General features: G+C 40.5%; 1 protein-coding gene across 1 annotated transcript in view; it reads left to right on the top strand.

The window, feature by feature from the left end:
• Window positions 1–24,824, top strand: part of TRHDE (thyrotropin releasing hormone degrading enzyme) — a 498,184-nt gene that overhangs the window by 89,141 nt on the left and 384,219 nt on the right. The gene's annotated exons all lie outside the window — the stretch shown is intronic.

The raw sequence follows: 24,824 nt of genomic DNA, 5'->3' as shown, positions 1-24,824 counted from the left end.
GCAGTTGCCGCACAGTCCTAACACTACCCCCCCTCCACGGCGCATCGACGCCATGCGTCTCCGGTTCCGTTCAAATTGCGCCACAAGTCGTGGAGCGTGAACCTGATCAGCAGGTTCCCAAGTGCGGTCCTCTGGACCATAACCTGCCCAATCAATCAGGTAAAACAGTCTACCACGAATAGTCTTGGCATCCATTATCTCTTTGACCTCAAAGTCATCCTGAGGCGATTCCGACTCCTCCGGAAGGCGCCTAGAATACTGTGTTAGGACCAGAGGTTTCAGGAGAGAGATATGGAAGGAGTTGTTGATTCGCCAAGACCTGGGTAGCTGCAGTTTATATGTCACCTGATTTACTTGGGACAGGACTTTAAACGGACCCACAAACCACGGAGCAAACCGCAATGAAGGAACCCGGAGACGGAGATGGCGGGAAGAGAGCCAGACACGATCCCCCGAGGACAATTCCGTCCCAGGCCTGCGTCTAACGTTAGCTGTCGCCCTCATTCTGTCCTTGGCCCGACTCATGGAGACCTGCGCCTGATCCCACACCTCTCTGGCGCGCGCGGCCCAATCGTCCACAGCCGGCACGTCAGAGATCACCGGGATGGGCAGAGGGATGCGCGGATGACGACCATACAACATAAAGAATGGCGTTTTCTCCGTGGAGTCAGCCACCGCATTGTTAAGTGCAAACTCTGCCCATGGCAACAGCTCCACCCAATCGTCATGGCGGGAGGAGACAAAGTGACGCAAGTAGGTCTCCATAGTCTGGTTCATCCTCTCCACCAGACCATTAGACTGGGGATGGTAGGACGACGACAGGCATAACTCCACGCGCATCAACTGGCACAGTGCCCTCCAAAAATGTGCCGTGAACTGCGACCCTCGATCAGAAACTATCTTTTCTGGCATACCGTGAATCCGAAAGACATGCCTAATAAAAAGACGTGCCAACTCCTTGGCAGAAGGCAGCCCTGGTAACGCCACTAAGATAGTTATTTTGGTAAAATGATCTGTCACCACCCAAATTACCTTCCTGCCCGATGACGTTGGCAGGTCTGTGACAAAATCCATACCCACGATTTGCCAGGGTGATTCTGGTATAGGGAGAGGGTGCAGTAAGCCAGCTGGATGCTGGCGTGAGGGCTTGTTGCGAGTGCAGATGTCACAAGCTCGCACAAAGGCCTGCACATCTTTAGAAAGAGAGGGCCAATAGTAGTGCCGGGAGATCAACTCCCTGGTGCGCCGGAGACCAAAATGTCCTCCGACACGGGAAGCATGTCCCCACGACAACACTTCTTGTCGCTGTGAGAGAGGAACCAGAGTCTTCCCAGGTGGCACCCGAGTTAGATTCACTGGGTTGACCACCAGTTGTTTTTCAGAGGGAATGATTAGTCTGGCCTCAGATTCCTCCTCATCAGGTTTGACAAAGGAGCGGGACAGAGCATCTGCCCGCAAATTTTTCTCCCCAGGTACATAATGTAACACAAAATTAAAGCGAGAAAAGAAAAGTGCCCATCGCGCTTGGCGAGCATTCAGTCTCTGTGCAGACTGAATATAGGTAAGGTTTTTGTGATCCGTGAAAATGTGCACAGGATGTGCAGCCCCCTCCAGGAGATGGCGCCACTCCTCTAACGCCAATTTTATTGCTAGGAGTTCACGGTCACCAATTGAGTAATTCCTCTCTGCTGAGGAGAAGAGTCTGGAAAAGAAGGCACATGTAACCTTTTTCCCAACGCTGTTCCTCTGGAACAGCATAGCCCCCGCTCCCACGGAAGACGCATCCACCTCCAGACAGAAAGGTCTAGACACGTCTGGTCGGTGTAAAACGGGCGCTTCTACAAATCGCTGCTTTAGCATGGAGAAGGCCTGTTCTACTGCGGGAGTCCAATTATTAGGGTTAGCTCCCTTTTTGGTGAGAGCCGAAAGGGGGGCTACTAGTGTGGAGAAGTGTGGAATGAACTGTCTGTAATAGTTTGCAAAACCCAAGAACCTCTGAACTGCCTTTAGAGTTTGAGGCTTCGGCCATTTAAGGATTGCCTCATGCTTCTGAGGATCCATTTGGAGGCCTTCGCCTGACACAATATACCCCAGAAATGGCAGTCTCTCCTGCTCAAACAGACATTTTTCTAGTTTTGCGTAAAGCCGATTGTCACGCAGGCGCGAAAGGACCATGCGCACTGTTCGCCGGTGGTCAGTCATATTAGATGAAAAAATAAGAATATCATCCAAGTATACCACCACTGAGGTCTGCAGGAGGTCACGGAAGATGTCGTTTACAAATGACTGGAAAACTGCGGGGGCATTGGCCAGGCCGAAAGGCATGACTAGGTATTCGTAATGACCGTCCCTGGTGTCGAAAGCAGTCTTCCATTCATCTCCCTTGCGTATACGTATCAGATTATACGCCCCCCGTAGGTCTAATTTGGTGAAAATGGTGGCCCCCTTGAACCGATCAAATAGTTCAGCGATGAGGGGCAGGGGGTACCTATTCTTCACTGTGATGGCATTTAGACCACGGTAATCTATGCACGGGCGAAGGGAGCCATCTTTCTTCTCTACAAAGAAGAAGCCCGCGCCTGCGGGAGACGAGGATTTCCGTATGAATCCCCTTTCAAGATTCTCCTTAATATAGTCAGACATCGCCTGAGTCTCGGGAAGGGAGAGAGGGTAAACCCTGCCCCGAGGTGGCGTAGCCCCTGGCAACAGATCTATGGCACAGTCATAAGACCTGTGTTCCGGCAGAGTTTCAGCTGCTTTTTTAAAAAAAACGTCTGCAAACCCTGCATATTGAGGGGGCAAGCCTTCCAGTTCCGGAGGCACACTGGAGAGACGGCTGGCTGTACTGGCATCATACATCTCTCCTGGCACTCCGGACTCCAACTAATGATCTCTCCCTGCCTCCAGTCTATAACTGGAGAGTGCCAGCGAAGCCAGGGGAGACCTAACAATACCGCATCAGCTAAACCCTCCATAATGTGAAAGGAGAGCTGCTCGGTATGTAGTGCTCCGCTTTGTAGAAATATAGGCGGAGTCTCAAAACGGATACGTGAGTGAATTTGTGACCCATCGACCACCGTTATGTCAATGGGGGTCTCAAGCGCCCTCATAGGAATGGCATGTTCCTGGGCGAATTTTTCTGAAATAAAGTTCCCCATGGCCCCAGAATCAACAAATGTCCTAGTATTGACCCACCCGTTCTCAAGCCTAAGGGCTACTGGGAACCGGATACGAGTAAGGGGTTTTAGTGTGCCCAGTAACCCCCCCTTGATGGGTACTGGACAGACTCGTTTCCCGGTGGTTTAGAGCATTGAGGGGCAATGTGCCCAGGTTGGTTACAGCAGAAACAGACCACCCCCTTAGCTTTCCTTCTTCTGCTGCCACCAGAAGGGGAAACTTGAGAGGTGTCCATGGATTCCGTGGACCCCTCAACTGGCAGGGCACCAACGGGCTTAGAGACCCCCCCCTGGGGCCCTAGGTTATATTCAACCTCCCGCTCCACTCTTCTATCAGATAATTGTATATCAACACGTGTTGCCGTGTTGATAAGGGAGGCGAGAGAGGTAGACGGTTCCCTGCCTGCTAATTCGTCCTTTATGTGTGAGGATAAACCTTCCCGAAAAATAGCCAGTAAAACTTTGTCTGGCCAATCTAGTTCAGAAGCTAAGGTTCGAAACTCGATGGCAAAATTAGCGACCGAGTTTTTTCCTTGTCGCAACCGCAAGAGCTGAGATGCATAGGTGGACTGGGGCACAGGGCCATGAAACACCAAACGAAGCGCTTCAAGCAGAGAGGTTAGTGTGGCCAACTCTGCCGCGCCCCGTTCCTTCAAGGGGGTGACCCAGGCCAAAGCTCTTCCGGTAAGCAGCGACACTACAAAGGCCACCTTAGCTTTCTCTTCAGGGAAGAGGCTGGGACATGCTTCAATATATGTGGTGCACTGGTGACTAAACCCCCGACAACCGCTCGGATCACCTGCATACCGTTCCGGTGGTAAGAGAGGACACGGTAACGCCGCAGGAGTCGGCAGATTACACACTAGTTGAGCCATAGCCTGAACTAAAGTTTGTGACAGTGTGGAAATGTCAGTGGAGGCTGCAGATGGAGGCTGCTGCAGCAAACGCTCTACTGTGGCTAGGCGAGTATTCAGGCTGCTCACCAGATTCGCCAAATGAGCATGGGAATCCATTATGCGGCGGGGCTCTGGCCCTAATGTACTGTTATGGTTTGCTGGGTTTATTAAAAAAAAACTAACAAAAGAAACCCAAAGGAGCCTGCTGGGCTCTGGACCACAGAAGCGCACTGGTGTGAACAAGGTCTGACAGTTTGACGCCACTGCCAGCCCTCTACACACCCTAGTTCGCTCTGTTCAATCACAGCGGCCTGTGCAGGTCAGAGCAGCCGCACAAGGACTCAGTCTAGGCAGCACTTCGGTGCTAGACTGTCCACCATTAGCTAGTGTGCACACAGTGGCTTCCTGAGGCACACCTAGCAACTACCAACTTAAAGTTTTTTTTAGAAATAGCGTTCTACCTGAACTACAATTTCTGCCTAACAATTTTCTAGCTAGCTAGCTAGCTATCCTTAGCACACGCAGTGCATTTGTGAAATGACATTAGGGCAGCGGGCTGAGGAACCTCCCTCTTTATAAAGGGAAAGGGCGGTCCACTTTCGGCCAAGCCAGCTGCCCAAGGCGGAGGTGATTGGTCGACACGACTGTCAGTCACAGCCTGACCACACCCTCCGGCTGCAAGAGGGTTTAACCCTTGCTAAACCTGACTGCCAGCACAAGGGGGAAGTGACAGGTGGCAATACGCTACCGCAGAGAGACGGGCTGCGACCCGACCCCTCGGCCGCAGTTGCCGCACAGTCCTAACACAGCTCTACTACTGTACCCATTTAATTAAACCGATATCGGATAAGTGAATTCAGCAGCCCCTTCTCCTTCAGCTCCCCATGCTGCACAGGCACTATATCTGTCCCTAAAAAGGATAATATGTGTTTGCACCCTATTTGTTGGACAGCATATAGAGCCTTCTCAGTTCTCTCTCTCCATTACAGTACTAATGCACTTGCAGTCTGCCATAAACACCCATGCTGCCTTATGTGGCGAATAATTTCATTTAGCCTTAGCTAGCTTTAGCCCTAAGTCAGTATTCACACTGAAGGTTGGTTTGGCAGTAAGCTGCCTTGTGGGTTGGGTGGAACTGTGGAACACAGTGTTTAGTTGGTCTCTGTCTAGTCCAGGAGTTCTGGCTAGACTGTTTTGTTTATTGTAGCGGCTGCTCTGAAGCTGTACAGGTCTCAGTGATTTTAACAGAGCACACCTGGTTAGTTTAGTTAGCTGGCAGTGACACTAACTGCCATACCGAATTCACACTAGGGTGTTCAGCAATTCAGAGTCCAGTAGGGCTCCACAGGGTTTTGTTTATTTAGTTTTTTTTAAATAAACCCTGCTGACCGTAACACCATGCCACATACCTCCTGTACCAGCGGAGAGAATGTCTTGGGGTACATGCACCACAGCTTGAGAAAGACTGATCTACAGTATACTGTTTTTATCTGGATGAAACTAATTATATATGAACATTGCAAATATGTAATGTAAATATTAGTGTCATAAATACTAATGTCATATTAATGTCTTTCAGGATGTTACTGTCAAAATATTATGTTCATTTTATTGTCTTTAACTGTTCATGATAGTTTTGCTCTTAGAATAATGTTGTAAATGAATCATTGGCTCATGTTGTCTTATGCCTTTGGCCTGTAGAAATCAATGCCTTATAATAGTAAACCTTTTGTTCATGAGAGTATGTCATGTAAAATAATAAAAAGACTATTAATAGTGTATTAAATTGTACAATAACAGATACGTAATATACGTAATGTAATAACTGAAGAAATTCCTTGGTCTTCCTCTTGATTGACTTCTAGCTTGGAGGAAACTTGTAAAACTGGTCTAAGAAGTGTTCTAGTGATCTGTGTTGTATCATGGATTGGGTTAGTGATTTAACAAGGATGGTGGGGACTGCTCTGTAGTTACAACACATTGTCTTACAACAAGCAAGTTTACTGACTTATTCTCCTTTAACCTAAACTGTGTTCTGCAGAATTTATTCATCAAAGGATGTGGTGAAATTTAGAGAGTGATAGATCATGAATTAATGCAGTAAGATATACAGGTAAAAGAGAATATTTCACAAAATGGCTGAAACATAGCATGTTAACATGGATGAAAATGAGGGGAGATTGCTGAATGATTAGAAAGTGCAGTTGGCTATTACTGAATGAGTCCTTGTTATTGGTGGTAGCTGTGGTTGTCACAGTCTGTAAAATCTGGGTACTAAAATATATTACTTATTCGCAATGTATGGATGGGAACAGCAGAGGCAAACACTGACTACTCTAGAAACTAGAGTAGATGGAGTGTCGACATTACTTGTGCATAGTGAATGGTTAACAATGCTGATAACATGAAGAACCGTTCTTAACAAATTTTTTAAATATATTTCAGTGTACAGTTGTTTCATATTTGTGTCACTATACATATGTTTGTTCATAGATTTTTAGTTAAATAAATATCAGATCAGTGGGATTCCAACACCTTATACTGCCATTGATCATCTGTAGAGATGAGCGAGTAGTTAAATACTCGATATTCGATATTCGTTTCGAGTAGCTCCTCAATATTCGGCTACTCTAATCAAATATCGAATCCTATTATACTCTATGGGGAAAAATGCTTTCATCAAATTGAACTTACCAAGTCCACGAGTGAGGGTTGGGCTGGATTTTCCGAGAAGTCTTCTCCGTACAGCGTCCCCACGGCATCTTCCGGCTCTGAATTCACTCTGCCAGGCATCGGGCCTGGGCAGAGCCGACTGCGCATGCCCACACTACAAGAAAATGGCCTCTTACAGTCAAAGCGGCCATTTTCTTGTAGCGCGGGCATGCGCAGTCAGCTCTGCCTAGGCCCAATGCCTGGCAGAGTGAATTCAGAGCCGTAAGACGCCACGGGGATGCTACATGGAGAAGATTTATAAAGGTAGGAGAAGAACCAGCGTTGATTGGCCGACTGTATGGCATTCAGCCAATCAATGCTGGTTCTGCATTGAATTTTTCCATTCGAATAGCGAGTGGTACTCGATCGAGTATGAGTATTTCGGATACCGTAGTACCGTAATACCTACTCGATCGAATACTACTCGCTCATCTCTAATCCTCTGTTTTCAGTAACTGATACACAGAGAATGGAGCAGGAAGAGGACAACTCCATTTTATGTGCAGTGGCTAAAATTATCCTTAGGATGAGTCATGAATATTTTTAACTTGGTAAAGTCCTGTAATGGCGTGGTGACATGTTCTCTTTAAAGAGGATATTTTTATGTTACTGGTGGCTTTATGTACCGCTAGAAATTCTGCACACTGTCAGCTTGCCAGTATGCTCCCCAGTGCCAGAGATATCGGTGCCGTTCGTTTCGGCACTAATATCCCTGCACTGTCAGAAGGCAGGCCTTACAGCCTACCATCATCGCTGGGCTCTTTGAGTTCAAGTGTAACGGACTCTGTGTTTTCACTCCTTCATCTGTGGCAAAGATCTATTTTAATGTCTACTTGTGAACTATCAGTGTGTGTACTTTAAGTAGGTTGAATAGTTATTTTCCCAGTAATTTTTCTATGATAACAGCAACAGTTAATAAAATATCACAAATGTTGAATAAAAAGAACTATAAATATTATGATTGTTTCCTGAGAAAAATAGGTAAAATATGTATAAAGTTACAGAAATAAAACGGCTAAAATTGATTTCCTTTTAATGATGTCTTAAATGCAAGGACATTCCTTAATCTTTTCTCTTTGTTTTGGTTTGCATTAAGTTACTTTATTATCTTTACTGATTATGCCTAAGGGCTAAGTAAATTAAGAAAAGCAAGACTTTACAGTATATTATCATGGAGAAAAAACACTATTAAAAATACAGTCAAGTCAGGATTTCTTCCTTCTTATGAAGTTATCCGCTTCTTGTTAGCATTGATTATTTGTCTCGGTTCATACTGTGCATCATTATGATTTTCTAAATGCCAAGCATTACGTTTAAAAGGTTCTGATCAATTATATATTGGTAACTCCAAATAGTGATCCATTCACGTCCACTTATTTTGTACAATAGCCAAGGTTTAATTCAATTCAGGTAACATTCTAAGAGAAGTGTATCAGATTTGGAATACAGTATGAAATGATATAGGGATATGTTCATAATATCCTGTAGCCAATTTTCTAAGTCATCCACAAAAATGTGTGAATTTGTGAAATTCTAGACCCTACAATATAATTCATACTAATGACAATGACTTGGTTATTCTCATAACAACATGGACCATAGAATTTAAAGATTTTAGCAAAACGTATATTTTAATAAAAGAGAGTATCCCAGCATGTTAGAAGCCTACTGTTTTTCAGCTCAAATAAATTACACATAAAGGGGTTGTTCAGGAAGTTAAATTTACTTGACTTCCTCCAGTAGTTTCTACAAGCTAGACCTAGTGGTTTCGACTTGGTTGTGACTCCAGGTCATGAGACTGGAACAGGTCCCCAACCCCGGGTCATTCCGCCCAGTTCCTTTAATGATTTTGTATGTAATTACCTCTCCTATTGGGTTCTGGCTGACTATAGTAAAGCTATAATGCTGCAAGGCAATATTAAGTCTAAGTATCTATGTTTAGGTAATACTGCATGTTGCTATGAAGTAGAGATGGGTAAACCTATGAAAATTTGTTTTGTCTCAAGTTTGGACAAAATGATGCTTTGTTTTGGTCCAAACTTGTTCAGATAGAACCGGAAGTGAAATTATTATACTCTTTGGTCTCTTCAGACCCCAGAGTATAATACGTAGAGGCCCAGGGGAGGTGGAAAAAAAATTATACTAACCAGCTCTCACTTCTTTTGGTCCTCTTCACAATGTCAGATGATCTCTCTTGATCTCCTCAGTGAAGTCATGGTGATGTGATTGGTCCTCAGAGGTGACACAGAAACACCGACATTAGACGCATGATGTCACCAGGAGACCAAGAGAGATCATCAGGCACTGGGAAGTGAAGGGGAGTATATATATTTTTTTTTCATCTCCTCTATGCCTCCTCCAATTATACTCTGGGGTCATTCTATAATTTGTTTTTGGGGGAGGAGGAGACCTCCTAGAGAAATTCATTTACTTTAATGGCTATTGGACCTTTCTCAAAAGTTCTCTTCAGAACTATGGCATTGGGCCTTTCTTCAGCATGTGCTAACCTCAGTGAAGTGCATTACAAAGTGTTGGGGATTGATGATTTCCCACATGCAGTGAAACAACTGTTGTGCCATAGTCTTATGTCTACTAAATTTGTCAGTTAATTGATATGGTTTCCCAACGTTGCATGTATGAAAAATGTTTTGCTTTAAAACATAATACATAAATAAGTAGTAGAGTGCCTTTTTTCCTGATCTATCTACAAGTTATACTAGACTTACAAACCGTATGGTATGATCTGTCAGCTCCCACACACTTTGCTTAGTGTCATACCTCTGGTTTATGTATGTAACTGCACTTTTTAGGCCTAATATTCATTTTCCTTCCCTCTCCCCTATCCATTCCTTGTATAACAACTCAAAATTTCCCTTTGAGCTGATTTAATCAAATGTAACATTTACTGTATTGTACTATACTCTTTGTAGCTAAATAAAATTTACTGTTTAAAAAAATAAAAATAAATAATTTTCATCCTTATTTATTGTGGGTAGATACATCTGTATGTAAACTGCAGTTGGTTAGGAAGTATCAATTATATTGTTCTTACTGGTGATGTTATTGCCGACTTCATACTCCCCATAGTAATAGTAATTATTTTACATATGTTTGTTCTTCAGTTAATTTTTTTTATTTTTATGTTTTATGTTCTTAATGATTTCAACATCAAATGTAAAAAAAAACATGTATCTATCATTTTATGTATTTTTTATATTATACTTTTTGCATTGTATCTGGGCCTTGCTTAGAATGGAGAATTCCAATAGCCACACTCATTACAAAACACCATTAGGGTCCATTCACACAGAGTAAATGCGAGCTCATTTTGGTGTGTATTCTTACACGTGTAAAAATAGGCAAGGCATTTTTGATGCGTTTTTTGGCGCGAACTGTTTTTTTTTTAAGCATTTTGTCGCATTTTCTGTTATTTTACACGTATAAAAAAAACGCACCACAAAACGCGCCAAAAAACGCTTCGCTTTTTTTTACATGTGTAAAAATACACCAAAATGGGCACGTGTTTACTCTGTGTGAATGTACCCTTACTTATGATTGAGCTCAAGCTAGCTGATGTCAGGAAATTTTGGCAATCGAAAGGATGTCCAGAGTTAGTACGGGCAGTGGTTCTTCAAGAAGTTTTAAAACAAACACACTAGAAGGTACAAAAGAGAAAAGATTTATCAGTCTTTCCTCAAAACCGTTCCAGTTTTAGCATTGGTTAAAAATGCCTATAAAAACTACCGCAAAGGCTGCATATATGATCTCAGTGTAGAGCTCACCAGCGCCAGCTAGCTTCAGCTTTAAATAAAGAATAGTACAGTAGGTTGAATAGGTACACTTGTGCCACCTAGTATCCTGGCTACAGAAAACAGATAGGATAGGAGGTGCAGACTCGCTTTCCTAAAACGGCTCGGTATGTTTTTACATACATAAAATCAGGCTTTTTTTCATTATATGGTCATTAAATTTTTAATAATTTTTTAGACAAATCATGCCATCTTACCAATCCAATGTAAACCATAATGATTAATGACATAAAAAAATGGAAGGAGGGTTTTTCCATTCACTGTAAGTAACTTATTGGAAAGAAACTCTAAACTTTCATCCATTGAATAGAGAGGAGGTTTCAATCTTAGAAAGCACCAAAATTTTATACAGTGAAACCATTTGATTTCTAACTGAAATAATTTACTTTAATGTGTCACGAACATTTCTCAAGAAACCATAGCTTCAGTGAAACTGCTCAGCTTCACGGAGATCAATAGTGCTGCTGCTTTTTTGGCTGGTTTGATTCTATTCCATGCTGCAAACCAGAGATTCGGGGACAGTGTACCAGTACTCTTATTGTACATTTTGATCGGCTTGATGTATTTTGAGTTTTCATCCTTGAAGTTATTAATTCAATAGATTCACCTTTAGTCAGTCTACACTAAGATTATAAAGTTATTCAGAGATTTCCCAATACTTTACAATAGAATCTACCCACTGTTTATTGAAAAGTAGCCCTTTTAGCAGTAAGTTAAGGTGACTTCATAGACTGTTTTTTTTTTTTTTTTTAACACAACGGAGGCTTTTTTTGATACTTACCAGGCCTAGACTGGGACTACAAAGGAATCCCCATCCATTTGTCAATTTTCTCTCAATAACATTTAGTTGAACAGTTGTACAGAACTAGAAAACAACATTTGATACAATTTACCCCGTTTGGGTCATTAAAGGGATTCTATTAGAGATGAGCGAGTAGTATTTGATCAAGTAGGTATTCGATCAAATACTATGGTATTCAAAATATTTGTATTCGATCGGATACTACTGTTGCTATTCGCAGTAAATATTCGATCCAAAGCCAGCGTTGATTGGCCGAATGCTATACAGTGTACAGCATTCGGCAAATCAACACTAGTTCTGCAGCAAGCTCGTCCTTGCTAGTCAGGAGAACTGGCAGCTTGCTGTTACGAAGGAGCTTACTTTTTCTCATAAGATTGAATTGACCAGCGTTGATTGGCCAGTGAACAGCATTCGGCCAATCAACACTGGTCCTGCCGGAGGTTCGTCTGTGAGGAGGCGGAGTCTAAGATCGGACCACAGCAGTCTCCATTGTGATCCGATTGTAGACTCCGCCTCCTCACAGACAAGCCTTCGGCAGGACCAGCTTTGATTGGCCGAATGCTGTACACTGGCCAATCAATGCTGGTCAATTAATTCCTATGAGAAAAAGTCAGCTCCCTCGTAGCATCAAGCTGCCAGCTCTCCTGACTAGCAAGGATGAGCCTGTGGCAAATCAACACTGGTTCTGCAGCAGGCTCGTCCTTGCTAGTCAGGAGAGCTGGCAGCTTGATGTTACAAGGGAGATGACTTTTTATCAGCGCAACTGCAAGCGCTGTGCGGTTAAAGCGCACGGAACCCCTTCGACTATAATGGGGTCTGTGCGCGCCTCCTAAACACTCTCCTCCTTCTACTCGTGGACTTGGTGACTCTCCTTTAGTCCAATAGTGGTTTCCCCTGAAATGAGCATTTTTTTCCCCCATAGACTATAATGGGATTCAATATTCGATCGAGTAGTTGAATATTGAGGCTCTACTCGAATTGAATATTGAATCTTGAATATTTCACTGTTCGCTCATCTATAGATTCTATCATTAAAGACCATGTCCAAGTACCCTTTGTGAAGGCTATTCTTCTCCTAACTTTATTATTCTGATCCGTGCCAACATTATGGTATTTCATTTTTTTTTTGCCATATGCAAATGAGTCTTCAGAAAGCACAGTGGGCATTCCCCTTTGCTCTAAAAGCATAGGGGAGGTTGCCCGAAGACTCTTCAGTGATGCCTCTGTCTTCTTCTCCTGACTGCCATTTCACTGTGTAATCAGTCACTTCATCAGCTGAAAGAGCCGACTGCCCATGTCCGGTCAGCCATTTATCTGTGGCCTCTTACACCAACACCTGTTTGGCCACAGGAAAATGGCTAAAATGACATGCATGCTCAGTCGGCTCTGCTAACTGAAGACACAGTTGATAATGTGGTGAAGAGGCAGTCGAATATGTCACTGTAGAGTCTTCGGACAGCATGGATGCCCCCTGTGCTTTCTGATGACTCATTTGCATATGACGAACACAATGATGGCAGCATGGATCAGAGTAATAAAGGTAAAAGAAGAATAGCCTTTCTTAAAGATATTCTGACGTGATCTTAGTTCAAAAAAGGATTCTAATGATTGAATCCCTTTAAAGATATCCAAATATTTTATTCAAGTACTGGTCCTCTAGTTTTCCAGGGATGTTAGGGCGTTTGTTCTCCATTAAAATACAGTCGCTATTAAGGGATGCTGTTCAAGGCGTATTGCTTCTATTGTACTGAAATTTATTGAGTAAAAGCCACTCAGTTCCCTTTGATATTGGCTGTAGTTGAAGGACTTTCTTGTCACCCCAGCTTGTCTTCCCTGTCTCAATGTTTTTATTGGCTTTAATTTATTCTTAATACTTAAATCTATACTTAAATAAAAGTACAGTAGTAAGTATAGATTAGCTTACAACTTGGGGGAATGCAGTGGCAGGTGCTTTATGAATTGTCGATCATTATTGATCAACTGTAGTTATATCTCATAAGATTGATAAAAATGCATGCTCCGGCATTGTTACCACCATTTCTTTCTTTGAACCTTACTTTATAAAGTAAATAAAATCCTTGAGGTGTTGTAGATCACTACAAAGAAAATATAGCTCAAACTGAATTTAATGATCTTCATTGGTAGTATCATTGCAATATCTGTATGTGCAATCTATGCAATTGTCTTAATCTTCTTGGTAGAAAACTCTGTTTTACCCAGTATACATTCTCCTGTAGAATCTAAATTTGTGTGTAGAAGATCACACAATAATAATATCTTATAAATTTGTAATAAGTGACAGAAGATGTAATTGCACCTGTATTAAAATTAAGTTGCAGCAATGGCCTTTACAAGCTCTATCAGAGCTCCCAAAGGCTCATAGTAACATACAGAATACCCATGTTTCGCAGCATATTACACATATCTTAGAGTAACATTTGTATAAATGTCGCATACACTTGTCAGAACCTGTTAATTATACAGAGATGAGCTAGGGTAAATTCCCACTGAGTTTTTTGAAGCAGTTTTTGAAGCGTTAAGATTTTATAGTACATGTAACGTGGATGGGATTCTAGCTAATCCCATTCAGACATACAGAAAAATATCCACAGCAGACATGGGGCGATTTCAAAAACCGTTGCGTGTCGATAATATCTAGGGAAATGATGGTGTTTTCCATATAGATATAATTTGGGCAGAAAATCAGCAGAGGAAAACTATGGACTTACTGTGAAAAGCGAAGTAGGTAAAACCTTGATGCATTTCCGCTGCGGTTTTTTGCTTTTTGGCTGAAGATCGCTACATGAGACCATAGCCTTATATGGTTTTTCAAGATATTTCTGGGGTAGTTTTTGGAAGCTGTATTTTGTATAACACATGGAGCATTTTTTTAAAACTATTTTTGAAAAAATTGCCTCAAAAACCTCTTCAGATTTTTTTTGTTTCTGCTTTCCAATCATTTTTATAGGGTGACAATTGGATGATGTTTTTATTTAATTGTAGAATAAAAAAGACAAAAGCCCTGCATGATACCTAGTGCATTACCACTACTGATAATTAGGGTTATACACAGAGAAGGAAGATGGCTGCTCACCTTTAGGGGTTGTTATAGGATCAAAACACCCAGAAGAATATGTCCCAGAGCCACTAATAAAGTTTTTTTTTTTTTCTTTTTTTTTCATTGACTCCCATTGAAATGAATGGAAGGGAGACGCGGACATCTTAATAGGATTTTGAGATGGAATCTGCCTTAAAATCCTCCTGCAAAAACTTCTGCTGGAATCCATTTTTTCCTGCTAGTGCCCATAGTGCTCCATGTGAATGGAGTGGTTGTTTGCGTGCTCACCTCCATTTACTTCTGTGAGAATGCCAGAGCTGACTGTCCTGGCCATCTCATAAAATTACATAGGAGTGGACCATGTATGTTCACCGCTGGTCAATTAAAAAGTTAACAAGAAGCATTTCATCATAGCTTTCTCTTCTAGTGGTCAAATCCCGAGACATCATTTATTTCCTACCTTATGGATTGGATAATTGTTATTAATGGAAAAAAAAACCCTTTAATTAATTTAATTTAATGCAAATATCCTTTAGATTTTTACAGTGTTTGATAGAATTCTACAATGATAACTCTGTAAGTATTCAAATTGAACATATTAACATAGAAGATAACAACTTTTATAATATTCATTCTGAAATATTGCTACAATAACAAATATAGAAAGCTAGTTTCTCTCCATAAACTCTAACTTTAAATTAAACCTGGCAAGTGTTTCTATTTTAAAGAATTAACAAATTACAATGTGCCGTTGCCAGTTTAATTACAAGGCATATCTGTATTTATTAAATGCAATTGTGTAGTGACTTTAGGGCAATCTTATACATTTCATATGCATGTTTCAATAGCCTACAGCAACTTGTTGACAGAATGACAGATTTAATTTATATAGGGAGAAGAAATGCAGTTGTGTTTGTTTCCTACTCTAAAGCATATGGAACAATCAGCATGATAATTTATGAAACATTTACATATGTAGCTTTACAGTTTGTTTGATGCACTTCATATCTTTGAAATGCCAAAAATTAAAAACGTATTGCATTTCATGGTATAAAAAGCTATTTTCCCACATTAAGTCATCTAAATGTAATATCTAAGTCATTGATTTGAGCTTTGAAGCCAAAAACCATATAGATTCAGTAAATATTTAAGCTCTCTAACACGCTCTTCCTGCCGTTTAAAATGTAGGGGTTTTTATGTTCCTTTACATGGATTACAGTATTCCTCTCTCAAATAAATCTATATCTGAGTTCTACCCCTGGTATCTAAGCCACAAAATAGTCATTAAAGAAGTATTTTCATATTATAATTTTTAGCATATCAGTAGGATGTTGTTAGGAGTCTCAAAATCTGTGATTCTGCACCTCCTATTTATTTCCATCATCCTCATCAGCACTACCCACAGCTTTAAGGTTGCATTGCTTACCAGCCACACTCTGGATGGGTTTTCAGAGTCAGAGCTTTGAGAAACAGAGACAGAGTGCTGCCTCATTGTCTATTCCCGAGGTGACCCTGGATCCCAAAGTTATTCTTCTGCTGTCACTTTTGATACTCCTGTGCTCTCATATTTTTGACCCAGCTTGCTTTTTATACTCTTGTCGATTGTAGGTTTGCTAGTCTGATCCACCAATTTTTCTGATACTGGTTCTGAATTGCAACCTGGGTTCCCTATAAGCAAAGTACAACATATTTTGTGATGGACTTTGTTGATTATGTTGGGGGTTCCTTAGACACTACTAGCAAGAATGGTGTTGGGATATTGGTAGTTTTTTTCTTGCTCTCATTGATCTGCCAGCTGGTTGTAGCATATTTGTTTAAACAGCAGTTTCATCACTTGGTAGTTGCTTAAGTGTCGATTACATTTCACGTGTGCAGTGTTGTCGAGAGTCCAGTCTCTGGAATGCCTTCTCTCTCTACACAGTCCCTGTTTAACAACTCATAATCAGATTTTGCTTCTGGTACTATCTTTATGTGAAAGACACCCAACTATATGCCTCATCCCATGACCTCACCTCTGCACTAATATAGAACACCAATGACTGTCTCTCTGCTGTCTAATATCATGTCTTAGCTTTATCTGAAACTGAATGTCTCAAAGCCTGAACTTCTGCTGTTTCAACTATCTAAGGAAGGATTCACACTACTGTTGGATTCCGTTATGAAGGAGTCTGTTTAAAAAAATAAACTAAACAAAACAGACACCTATCATAACGGACATAAATGGACAGTAACTGATGGCTATATTGTCACAGAGGACAATAAAAGCCATTGAAACCTGATAAAAAAGTTGAGCTAAGACTCTGTGCCACAGTGTTGTTATGTATGGAATGCCAAACTTTGTGATATCTGTGGACTTTATGTAAAAATGCTGTAGAAAAAAGCATGAGGCGTTTCCAACATGGTCTTTTCCTAGCGTAGCCTGCAATATCAGCAATAGAATGACAGGTCGGGGAGCTTTCACAAGGCGGATGTCGGGAAGGGGTTAGGGCACTGAGGGTTAACTCACATGTTAAACAATTATAACTTAGGTGAATGTATTCATAATTATCTGGATTGGAAACAGGCAATATAATGATGTAAGCTATTGTAATAGTCTTTACCAAAGCGAATAAAACATGGCCTTTAAATTCTCTGCTTCAATTATATAATGCAGTTGTAAAGAATATTACTATTCTATTTGTAAGATTGGTTCCTTTGAAAAAAAAAATGTTTAAGTAATATCCTTCTGTTATACAGTTTGTTTTTCTATAGAGTGTATTTTGGTTTGTCAAGTGTCATATAAGGCAATGTCAAGTGATACACTGTGTAAAGCTTTATGGCACTTTTGTACATGGAAATCTGCAAGAAAAAGATAACTAAAAATACACTTGAATATTGGAGAATTTAAAGTGTAGACATTAGACATGGATAGGCGCATATTTAAAGTTGTATTCTCATCTCAAGGATTCTATCTAAACTGCTAGCTTATATTAATTCAATAGTTTTTCTAAATACATTGCTTTAAAAATGCTGTTTCTTTTACCTGCTATGTGAAATTATTCCTCCCCATTGTATACACAATGTTGTCATTGTGTTATTTTAGAAGAAAGAGGAACAATTCCAAGAATCTTCACATACTGTTAGGGAATAGCCAGATGATAATTCCCCAGAAGCTGCTGGTGAACCCTGGAGGGAGGGGCACAAGGGACAGTGAGCCCTAAACTGAAGCCCCCCGCTTGCCCTTCCTATTGCCAGACCCTATCCTAGGTAATAGGCGACAACCACGAAGACAATCCCTCCCTGACTACGTGAAACACAAAACGCAGACAAGACGTACAACAACAAAGGGAGGTCAGGTAGCCAGGGTTCGGTAACAAGAGAGCGATGCAGTGCCAAATCGGAGTCAAGAGAATAGTCAGTAGGAAAGCCAGAGGTCAAGGATTAGCATACAAGTAAATAACAGCAAGAGATACCAGAAAGCAAGGGCAATAACCGGCACCAGTGTGACTGTGAGCCAAGACTAAATAGGGAAGGAAGAACCCGCCCAGAACCTGACAGGAAGAAAATCTGTCAATCACAGGCAAGACAGATTAACCACTTAATGAACAGAGGCAACCTTGGCAGAAGACGGGTGTGGTGCAAATCCAATTAAGGACTAGAGCCGTGTTCACACAGTGCAACTAAAAACCTTAAGCAGATTATCAAACTGCACACGCCTCCGGCGCCGCAGCATGTGAGCAGAGGGTGGCGCAGAGGACCGAACAGGCAGAGATGTTACACATACTGTATGTATTGATTTAAGGTAGGTCAATGAATCCCTACGCTTACTAATGAAAACAGTGGGTTTCATTGTATCATTTATGAGTAGTAACGCTATTACACATAACTATTACAGTGAACATGTGTAATATTTTAGCCTATTATCTAATTCTGAGCACAAATAGAGTAAGTAAAAAATAAGATAAAGAACAAAAATATGACAGGAGGAAGAATAGAAATAACAGAGGAAAGTAGAATAGTGAAATAATAGCAACTTTGATTTGCTCTGTTTCTGAGAGATTCAATCAAAATTGAATAAAATATATTATGAAATACAATAACATAGTGACAGCAAAAAAAAAAAAAAAAACACAAGAAATTTGCACAGTTGCAGTTTTGTTCTAATTCCACCTGTTTCAGATTTTTTTTCTAGCTTCCCATTATATGGAATGTTCATTGGTACCATATGCATAAAATGCACAATGTCATGGTACCAGTATTGTAGACAATATAACTTTAAGAAATCAATATAAGAATATGCTTATACTCAGAACATTGCAAGTTCACTTAACAGCACTGTATTATTTGGAGATGTCTAAGATGTACATGGGCTATAATAAACCAGGCAAATGACAATCTGTCCCCTGTCCAGTTTCTCCGGGAATGAGAATGGAAACGCTGCGGACCACACAGGGCTGATATGGCCAAAAGTGTGAACACCCCCCTAACCTGAACCACAAACACATAACAATTAACAAAATACATGAAATAAACAGGTGGTTATAGATCTCCATATATCATTGATGGAATTAACTATAGCATCATATCCTGAGTATTAAAGCCTTAGAGGAGAGTGCTTCTAAGGGAAAGTAACGTCATCTTGAATCTCTCCCAGCAGTCCTAGAAGTTTTGAGCTTCTTTAGCCACATTTCTTATTAATGAATGTAGATCTCAATCACTTGGAATCCGTTTCTCCTCAAACTGAGGATGTGATATATATCAATATCAGAGACGTTATGTGACTCCAGCTGATATGTTAGATATTGTTTATTGCATATATGATTTTTCTATAGTTTTAATATGATAATTTATGTGGGGGAGTAGTTATGCATATGTGTGACTACAGGAAGTGGCCCTATAAAGAGAACTGCACATGTTAGTATGGTGAACTCAGACTAAGGCTATCTGACACAAAGAATAAACAGCAGCTTCATTTCCTTGCTGATGTCATTTTAATGGTGTCAATAAAGGAAACCTTTTATATGGAAACTGCTCTGTATTGGAAATTATTATTTTTAAAGAGGGAAAACTTTTCAAATGTTTTTTAACAGTACTTAAAGAGGACCTTTGATCAGATTGGGCACAGGCAGTTCTTTATTCTGCTGGAAAGCTGACAGTGCGCTGAATTCCCGATCTTTGCCCCGGGTAAAGCGCTATCGGTCCCGGTACCATAGCGCTTTAATGTCAGAAGGGCTCAGAAGGGCATTTCTGACAGTTAGCCGGGGACACCCTTCTGCCCAGCAGCGCCTATCGCGCTGTACAGTGTGAGCAGGGAGGAACGACCCCTCCCTCTGCTCACACAGCTCGTCCATAGACGAGTATTATCAGGAGGGGAGGGGGGAGTTCCTCCCCGCTCCACAGCACAGCACGATAGGCGCTGCTGGGCAGAAGGGCGTCCCTGGCTAAGTGTCAGAAACGCCCTTCTGACTGTAAAGCGCTACGGTACCGGGACCGATAGCGCTTTACCCGGGGCACAGATCGGGAAAGCTGACAGTGCGCTGAATTCAGCGCACTGTCAGCTTTCCAGCAGTATATAGAACTGCCTGTGCCCAAATCGGTGAAAGGTCCTCTTTAAAAAAACATATGGTACATGGGGAAAAAACAAATATGTTTCCTCGTCTCTTTTTTTGTTTATATTTTCCCTGTTACAAAAAAAGAGAGAAAAAATATTTAAAAAAGCAACATTTTTTTTAATAGCCCAAAGGAAAAAAAAAATATAGCCCTCCAAACTACATGTATAAAACAACTAAACAATTAGTCTGGTCCTGAATCAGGGAAATTGGTCCGTTCCTCAAGTAGTTAAGGATTCTTGCTACCCTAAGTGCACAAGTGTTCAGTCCATTTATGCTTTCTTATTATACTGTATGCTGAAGTCTAGGTTAGTACAGCATTGCATTTACTGGAAGAAATTCATGTTTTAAACTTGGCTTAGTAACATTTATATAAGACAGGTGATTTACAATCTATTTGCCTATTATGTATTGAAAGCTTCGAAAATCACATTTGCTAGCTTAGTTTGCTTGCACTGTGACTTACACTTTGAAAGTGCCATCATGCTTTTTTCTTCACCTAAAAGTGTTTTCAGCAATAGCTCTGTTTAGTATCTGCTGTGAATTTGTGCCCTTAATAGTGTTTCAGTACAGAAATAAAAGTCATCAATAATTTATATCATAAAAGAATATCCAATTTATATAGGGGCTTAAATCTTGTAATTAGGATGCAAACTTACAATTAATGTCTATGCCTATTATTTTGATACAAAATCACGTAAAAACATTTTAGTATAGATTTTTCTATTACTATACTTAATTCATATAGGCTTTCTTTAATGGGTAACTTCCAACAGAATGTCTTTTAAACAGCAATATAAATTTTCGGACCTGAAACCATTGAGTTGCTAATAATCTTTTCCTTACTGAACACTGGAAATTTCGGCTTGAATCTTGATGTGCATTTTGCAGACTTGTTCACATTCAAACATGAAAGAAGGAGAATTTGATTATTTTCAAAATAAGCCCTCTGACCTTTTGACCTTTCATGTACTTATGGATCTATGATAGCAACCAAACACAATAAACCTTTTTTTAGATTTAAACAAGCTTTACTAAAATAGAAACTGTCGGCTTTCTAGCAGTATATAAAACCACATGTGCCCCAACTCATGAAAGGTCCTCTTTAAGTGACATCCACTTGAAAGCAATGGTCAAAGGTTTTCCAGTAGAAAATTGCCTAAAATATTGCACTGATTCCATCAACATTAATCATATTCAACATTAATGTTTTTAGTAATTTGAGCTAGAGCAGATCTTCCATTAAGTTGGTTTAGACAGACTAGCCTTATTTCTTCACATCTATCAACGAATCATGGGCCCACATAATTTTGTTCCATGCTCACTGGCTGTCCTTTCTTAGGCTGAGGCCCCACATTGCAGAAACACAGCTTTTTTGTTGCAGATTGTGCTGTGTTTTTTTTAAAATCAAAGGCAGGAGTAAATGGAGCAGAAGGTAGAAGTGTAAGAGCTTCCTAGATGTTTCCCATTCCTTTTGAAGTCACTTAGCAAGGTGCAAGATCTGGAAATAGATATTCAGTCGTGGGCGTGCAGGCACATGTGTAGCACCTACTGTAGGTCTCTTCATAGTCAGATGAAACGGTGTCACTAGCTTATTTGGTAAAGTCGAATTAGCAATGGCATCAATTTAGCAAGCCAATCACATTCTTTGTCCTTATAATCATCTTTGTAGGAAGGCCACATCAATTTCACACATACAGCATTACATTACATTATCATCCATTATTATCATCACCACCTGCTTCTCCTCCTCTTCCATCCAATCTGCACCAAGTCATCTGGCTGATCTGCAACTTTAACTTCCACCTGACCAATTTACTTGCGGAGAATTTACTGCTGTGCCACTTATTGGAATCCACTGCAACAGATGGATGATTAAGCCCTGCCGCACTGCCACACGTTGCCACTGTCACCACTCAGGCAAACATGTCCAGCGGACTGGTCCATCATGTTATGCTTTGTCGCACTTCCAAACATGTTACTACAGTTGCCTAGTGCTTATTACCACTGCCACTACTCAGGTAGACATGTCCTGTGATCTGGCCCATCATATTATACCCTGCTGCAATGCCACACATATTGCCACAGCTGACTCACTCCTACCAGCACTGCTACCACTCAGGCAGACATGTTCTTTGGCCTGGTCCATAATATTATGCCCTGTCATACTGCCACACATATTGCCCTAGCTGACACTATTGCCACAACTCAGGCAGACATGTCCTGCAACCTAGTCTATTATATTATGCCCTACTGCACTGGTTAAAGGTATCTGAGTTTTCATAAAAAGTTAAGATATCTGCTGGGCCTTGCTGGGTATTCTGTTCTCTGGTGGTATAAGTCTTCTTCTATGATGTCCTATCAGTTTTTATGCTGCTAACATCCCCATTGTGGCTGCAGCACATTTTACTTTTCTGTCTAAGGCAGGTGGCTTGTATAATAGAAAGTAGTCTGTGCCTCATTCCACACTCATTTCAACTATTACTGGAAGTAACTGGTTTCTTTACACATAAATCTGCCTGGAAAAAAAAAAACTAAGAAAAGCCCAAGTGAACATATTTCTGGAGATCCAGGGACATTTGAATGCAAATACAGGTCATGATTCAGCCAAAAAGATCCCTGACACAGGAAAAGAGAAATCTGAGGACAATAATAATAAAGCTGCTTACTGTCTATGACTAATAAACCATTGACAAAACACAAGTATCTAAAAATAAATGTACTTACTTGTACCTCAGGCCTGTGACTTGGCTTCAGCAATCACATGCCAACGTAATGATTCTTGGGTCAAAATGTTATGGCCAAACAGTCGCATGCACACCTCACTTCACTAACCACAAAATTTGATTGGAATGGAGATAAAATAGTATAAAGCATGGTGGACTTCATTGTGACTAGAAAAGAGACTGTGAGCCAGACCCACTTGTCCAACATCAATGTGTAACCTCACAAATGCGCTTCTCAACGAAGGAGCAAAAATTCACGGATAAATTTTAAAATCTTGTAGAAAGCCTTCCCAGAAGGGGGATTAAACTGATAATGTTTATGGATTATAACTAAAATGTAGGAAAAATTCTGAGAAAATGGCTATATTCAAAATGGCTGACAACATGAATTAAAGTACAAGACAGCTCTGAACTGCGTGCGCTAATAGGGCTATTTAAGTAATATATAAAAATCTCTTCACCTGTAGCTGCCACCAATGTAAGCTCACTGCATATAGATTTATACAACTCTCATGTCCAATGGGGGTTGTATAAGTAGATTCCTGTTTCTGCACCTGATTTCAAGAAATACACAACATTTTCTAGCATGAATCTGTGTATGGTAACATTGGATTCTCCTTTGAAGCCACATTACTACAAGTACAGTAGTTTTATGATAACTTTAGCTCACCCAACTTCCATTATACTGTACCCTAAAAAAGTCATTATAAATCTATATATAGTATATACTAAGATTAAGACTGTTATTACAATGACAGTCATTAAAGGTAGGCTACATGAAAACATCACACCTTCTTGTAAGCAGCGGAAAAAAGTTTTATATCAATTTTGGAAAAATGTCAAAATGGCAATAGATCAACTAAACAACTGCAATAAAACCTCTTTTAGCTCCGTTATTATTCCTGCCACCGAAAGAATGCATTTCTGTATGGCCTTAACACATACCCAAAAGTGTTTTATATCCTTTGTTTTGCTAAGCTACAGATGGCTTAATTCAAAGCCGAGAAGACGCTCTATAATGAGCTTTAGGATGTCATTGCTCGTAAAGTGCTGTTTTCAAATTTTGTGGGCAGATAGCAATTTAGGTAAAGAATAAAATAAATGTTCTTGATACTGAGGAATTGGGAAAAATAAAACCTGTTCAAATGAATAACTAGTAAAAGGGAAGGTAATAATCTTCAAGAGTCTGTTGTTTTAAAGTTTTAATAATTAAAATTTATTTAACTGGATTTTAATGTAAGATGATAGTGTCACCGGGTGACTTCTTGTTCTAATAAAAAGACCATGCAAAGATGCTTTTAACAATGAGATTGAATATCTTACTGCTATAGTGGTGCTGTATGTAGTGCGATATACTACATGGTCATGCAAATCTGTGTAAGACTATGTAAGACCAAAGACCAAATTTTAGATCTATAATATTGGAACATATTAGAAGCATAATATATAAATAAACCATATGTTACTAGTGTACTACTGTACTTCACCACTACTACTACTACTACTACTACTACTAATAATAATAATAATAATAATAATAATAATAATAATAATAATAATTAGAAATGAGCAAGTAGTGAAATATTCGAGATTCGATATTCGTTTCGAGTAGCCCCTCAATATTCGACTACTCGATCGAATATCGAATCCCTTTATAGTCTATGGGAATAAATGCTCGTTTCAGGGGAAACCACTATTTGACTAAGGAGAGTCACCAAGTCCACGTGTAGCAGAAGGAGAGTGTTGAGGAGGAGCGAAAGAGAGTGCGGTAATTGGGCAGTCAGCACCGGGAACTATCTAGGGCGAGTAAAAGCAAAGGGGAAGGAGTATGGGCCCACATACAAAGAAAGAACCATACAGAGCAGGACACGGCGCGCAGAGAATGATAGACCTGCAGGATAGTATTGCAGCATCTCTCCTGCAGAACCAGCGTTGATTGGTTGAATGCTATACAGTGTATAGCATTTGGCCAATCAACCCTAGTTCTGCAGGAGGCTCGTCTTTGATGAGGTGGAGTCTAAGATCGGACCGGAATGAAGACTGCTCTAATGTTAAAT

This window comes from Leptodactylus fuscus, chromosome 5, assembly GCF_031893055.1.
Source record: "Leptodactylus fuscus isolate aLepFus1 chromosome 5, aLepFus1.hap2, whole genome shotgun sequence".
Classification (NCBI taxonomy): domain Eukaryota; kingdom Metazoa; phylum Chordata; class Amphibia; order Anura; family Leptodactylidae; genus Leptodactylus; species Leptodactylus fuscus.
This window is presented reverse-complemented; position numbering and strand designations above follow the sequence as displayed.